Below are 5,725 nucleotides of genomic sequence, written 5' to 3'. Positions count from 1 at the left end.
TTGGGAGTATCGAACGTCTGGTACATCCGAAGCATGCGTCCGACAGCAGACAGTGAATTTGAAAAATCTTCTTCAATTCTATCGGACGTCCGGTGCCTGCGTCCAAAAGCATACAATGAGTTAGAATGAATATTTCAATTCTATCAAAAGTCCGGTATTGTCTTTGTGCGCATCCGATAGTTTTCATCGAGTTTATGATGAAAAATTCGTGAAATAATTTTCTTATACAAGGATTAATGGGATATTAAACTAAAAAATTATAATCACTCATTTCCCATGTTTGAAGAATAATTCTCCTAATATAAACAAGTAAATGAACTATAACTTATTTTACAATTTCTTAAATGAGGTGCAATTCTAAATGATATGATTAACACATATAGAAGATAGGGGATAATATAATAGTCAATATCATGCAAATGAGAAAAGATTCTAAAAATAAAATATGCATGAAAAATGTAATGAATATCACACAAAAATAAATTTAACGCGTGAACGATCTACGGATCTAGCATTGGATTAGTCCATTTCTAAAAATCCTTACTAGCGTTGGGCTAATAAGTAAATGGAGGGAGAAACCACAACTAACGTTGGACTAGTGTGGCGAAATCACGCATTAATAATATATAGTAAGACAAATAGGCATAAATTAAAATAAATAAACACATAAGAGCACATAGCACATAACACGTAAGCATAATATCGAGATGCAAAAATCCTAAAAAACGCGAATAAAGCATATAACACATAAACTACATAAACACGCAAAAACCTATCTATTACAGTGGGGAATCTAATTACAATCTAAAATGAAGAAATAAAAATCCTATCTACCCTATCTATTACAGCAGGGGACCTAATTACAATCTAAAAGGAGAAAATATAATAAAACAAATATAGTTATCCTATTTATTACATTTTTGAGATATTTAAATGTTTCTCAAATAATTATAAAAATTAACTAAACAAATATAAGAAAAATTGAATGAACATTTAAATTAAATAAATAAAGTATAAAAAAATATAAACATATAGGAACACGTAGAAGCACATAAGAGCACGTAATTGATATTGAAATAATAATAATAGGGATACCTCCCTTTTAAAGTGGTATCTAAATGGAGTCAAATTTACCCTATTTATACTCAAAATGAACAAAAGAATCATGGCACCAGTTTAATTGAAAAATAATAATAATGAAAGGGCTAAATTCACACTAATATGTCAAACATAAAGAAATTTAAAAACATCTAAAAATTACAAGTTAAATATATTCAAAAGTAACATAATTCGCTATTAAAGGAAAGAAACAATCATAATAGAGAGAGTCGAAATTCATTACGGATTGAATTGCAAAAATTGAAAAACTTTTGAGGTCAAAAATATATTTTTCAAAGTTTAAGGGTCAAAATTAAATAAAAAGAAAGTTTAGAGACGAAATGAAATTAAATTAAGGACCTAATTGTAAACAATTTAGAATATTCTAGGCTATAGTAGATTTACTCAAAAGATGAGGGTCTAAAGTGCAAATTTTGGTAGCAGTCTTCTTAAGAAAACAGGCCATTGGGCCATTCTGTAATTTTTCCGAGCCAAAGGCTATCTGACCCATCAAAAACCCAATGTTAAAAGATACGGGCTAACCCACTAAGTTTATTAAGTTAAGCCTGGTGAAAAGAGATTGGGTTTGAACTATAAGCCCGAATACATGTCCAATCAAAACCCAACTCACAAAAAAAATCTTGGCTCAACCGAAAATAAAACATTAGCCCAGCACTTTTTCTTTCTTTTCCTTCTTTTCTTCTTTCTCTTCTTCTTTCTTCCCCATTGGTTTCTTCTCCTTCACTGGCCATCTGAAGTCGTTGGACCGCCACCACCGCCGATGGCCGGCCGCCTCTCCAATCGCGAAAAATTGCCAAAATGCATCAACTCACTCAATTTTTTTGTGTAGAATCCGTTTTTGAAATTAGTTTTTGCAAAAAATGACCCAAAAGTGGCCAAAATAGCAAAAGAGAGCCCAGTTTTTATTTTTTCAAATCGCCATATCTTTCACTAAAAATCATAAAAATTATACCATAACACTTCTTACAACTTCGACAATACAACTATGATTTTAATTTGACAAGAAAATAACATAAAAAGGCTAAATTAAAGCAAAAACAGCCTTTAAATGGAGAAAAATACTTCAATGCCTTTAAAGCTCAAAACTCCAAAATATTTAGATGATGCAACATTTTCGAACCTTGCTAGCTAATGGTCATCTATTTTAGCAAAACATACATACCAAATTCATTCCTTTAATTCGCTTTTCATTTAGACACTTTTCCAAACATTTAACATGCATTTACAACACCGTTTCTTTTTTCTTAATTTTATGCATAGCTTGTCCCAAAAGCTTCAACAACACCACAATAACAACAAAATCAGTGAAAGAAAGAGACAAATAGGTAGCCAAGCATGCATTTAATCTAATTAACATATACAGTCTATGTGTGAATGCCATTGTTTTCAATTGAGTTCAATTGCTAATGTGGCACTCTTCCATTGGCCGATTGGTGGTAGTCCTCCAATTGATTCCAATTTGATGAGTTGTCATCCTCTGATTCAATGATTGGTGGTAATCCTCCAATTGCACATGAAAATGGCGATGTGGTGAGTTTTGATTGGATGGGAGGTGGTAGTCCTCTAATTACATGTGGGATTGTGTTAAAATTTGGCCTCTTTTTTTTTCAACAATAAATCATGTTAACAACAAATTGGGCTCTCTTTTTTTTTGTTGTCCAACCAATCCTGTTTAGCTACCAAAATTTCGCAATTAATCCTTATTAATAGCTAATTAATAATGTCATTTTTTTTCACCTAACAAATCGTGTAATTTTAATTACCATTTCTTCTATATCTACCTATTTAAAGAATGTATATAAATTGGGAAGAGGGTGTCAAAGCATGGTGTCGCGCCCCATTTTTGAAAAAATAAAATAAATGGTTAAAAAGTTTAAAAGTGTGTTTTGATTTAATGTTAGGTTGAAAAAAGGAATTTTGATCTAAAAGAAAAATGGGTCTAAATGGGAGTTTGAGAATGCGACGATTGGACCGAAAAAATATAGTTTAAAAAGGGTTTTTTGAATAAAAACGGAGTCGCCACTTGGTATTGAATTGAGGTGTACCAAGTCACCTAAAAATGAATTTTTTAAAGAAAAATAGAAAAAAGTAATGAGAAACCCCTTTTAAACGACTCCTAGTCTACGTAAATCAAAGAAAAAGGTTCGGGAGTCACATTTGACGAAGGGGAAGGCAAGGATAAAATCCAAGGCACCCCTCCGACCTTGCCAAGGCTAGTTGCGTGATTTAATCGAAGGTTTTCTTATTTTAACCAAAGAATTTATCACTTTTGGGTGTACTACATGAATGCAAACCCTAGACCTAGGGGGTATCGGTGCAAAATGTCTCTTCAAAGCTTGAATGGTGCCAATCACATTAATTGTGATGCCCAATAACGATCCTTTGAAGAAGTCACGAATAATGCGAGTGAGATGCAAATGAATGGAATGCATGTATGCAATGTGAGGACATGAGTTTGAAAAAGTAATAATAAAAAAAACAATAAATATGTAAATGAAAGTGTGCACGTGAGTGGACAAGGTGCGGTATGTAAAATGATAATATGAAGTGCATGTGTGCAAGTGATGATAAAAGTGTTCGTGTGCAAGTGAAGAAACACAAAGGTGCACGTGTGCAAAATGGGAGGAAAAGTGAAAGTGTGATGAGGGTATAAAATGGTAGAGTGGATTTAAAAATGCATGAGCCTAGGGAATTCATGCATATTGGGTACGGGGAGACCTAAATCGTGACTCAATTTGCCCTTTTATAAAGGGAATACAAGCGTGCTAAGGCTTAGAAAAAAGCCACACTCGTCTATATCCCATATTTAAGGGGACTCTCAAGCAAATGAACCCTATAACTAGCATGAGATGCAAAAGCCCTAAAATGAAGGGAAAAGGGTTTCGAGGAGTATGCCAAATGATAAACTAAGAAAAATGCATGACATGTAATGAGCACGCAAATATGTACTAACGAGGGGGAATCCCTAAGGGTCTAGCGTTGGACTAGCCCATTCTATGAATTCCTACTAGCGTTGGACTAGCGGAAACGTACATTCATCCATCACATTCATTCATGGCTATGGAAAGCGAGTAGACATGCCAAACACTCATAAACACATAGCACATAACATTTAGCATGCTCGACTAGATGCAAGGCCCTAACAAAGCAAATTAACACGTAGCAACTAAGCATGCAAGACACGTAAGACAATTAAAACCCTAACTATTACATTTGCTATTTAGGCACACGACTTCGATAGGTCTTCATTGAATGCTCCTCCAAGCCCTATCTATTACATTTAGGGAGACCCTACTACAATCTAAAAGGGGGAAAAGGAATAAAATAAAATAAATACCTAACTATTACAAATTTGGCATTCGAGTGCCTCCCAAAGGATGAAATTGAAATAAAATAAATGTTCAAAGCCAATAAAGCAAATAAATAAATAAATAAATGAAATGAATAAAAGGCATCCAAAAGGCATACAATCAACATGTAGAGTCACATAGGGCACGTATAGTCAAATAAAGCAAGAGAATAAGGGATTAAGGTGTACCTCCCTTGAATTGTGGTCCCAATGGAGTGAAACCACTTATTTATCCTCCAAAATAATAAAAGAGTCAGGGCATCACTTTAATCAACAAATAATCATAAAAAATAAAATGGTAAACTTGAAATTGAATCAATTGAATCATGTAAGCAACTCACATTTAAAAAGTCAAAAGCATAAGAGACTTGATTGCAAACATTAACAAAGTTTTGGGGTCAAAATTAAAGGAAAATAAAGTTTAGGGGCCCATTTGCAATTAAATTAGGGACCCAATTGAAAGAAGTGGAAAATGTCCAGGGCCACAGTATAGTTAAGGAGAAATTCAGGGACTGATTTGCAGAATCGTTTTCTGTTTTCTTAATGGACCAAACCATTGGGCCATTTGCTTATTCGTTTGGGCCAAAACTATCTTCAGCCCGTCAAAGAAAATCCAAGAAAAACGGATGGGCTGGCTTGTTGATTGGTCCAACCAAAACATCTGGGCTCCTTCCCCAAGCCCAAACCGAAAGCCTAAAAAAATCAGACTAACCCATTTTTTATCATTCCAGCCCAATTGAATAATGCCAGGACTTTGGCTATCAAACCATGTCAAAATCCAATCAAAAGCTTTGAACTTTTACCTTCCTAAGCCCAACAAGAAACCCAAACAAATGTTACCAAACCCAACAAGATAAAACCCAACTAAAAATTATTAAGCTTTGATTATGCATTAAATCACAGCATTAATCTATCCAGAAATCACATAAAATATGCAAACAGAGGATTAAGCTTAAGAGGGCAAAATTAGTTCAATTTTCCAGATTTTTAGGCCATATCAGAATAAGGGGGAAGATTAAAGGGTTCCAACACAACAAAAGCAGGGATCTGATTGAAAGAATTACGAACATTTTGGGGCCAAATTATAAAGTTCAGAACTTCTGGGGGTAGATTACAAGACAAAGGGAATAAGCATCAGCTTCCATTTCCGTCGAACTCATACAACAATCATCGTTCGGACATTTTTACAAACAAGTTGAGGGCGTTAGAATTTCATCAAATTTTTGCTTGAATTGAAGTTAATCAAACTCCAGCAAT

Source organism: Coffea eugenioides, chromosome 10 (assembly GCF_003713205.1).
Source record: "Coffea eugenioides isolate CCC68of chromosome 10, Ceug_1.0, whole genome shotgun sequence".
NCBI classification, from domain to species: Eukaryota; Viridiplantae; Streptophyta; class Magnoliopsida; order Gentianales; family Rubiaceae; genus Coffea; species Coffea eugenioides.
The sequence above is the reverse complement of the archived record's forward strand: the minus strand, read 5'-3'. Positions refer to the sequence as shown.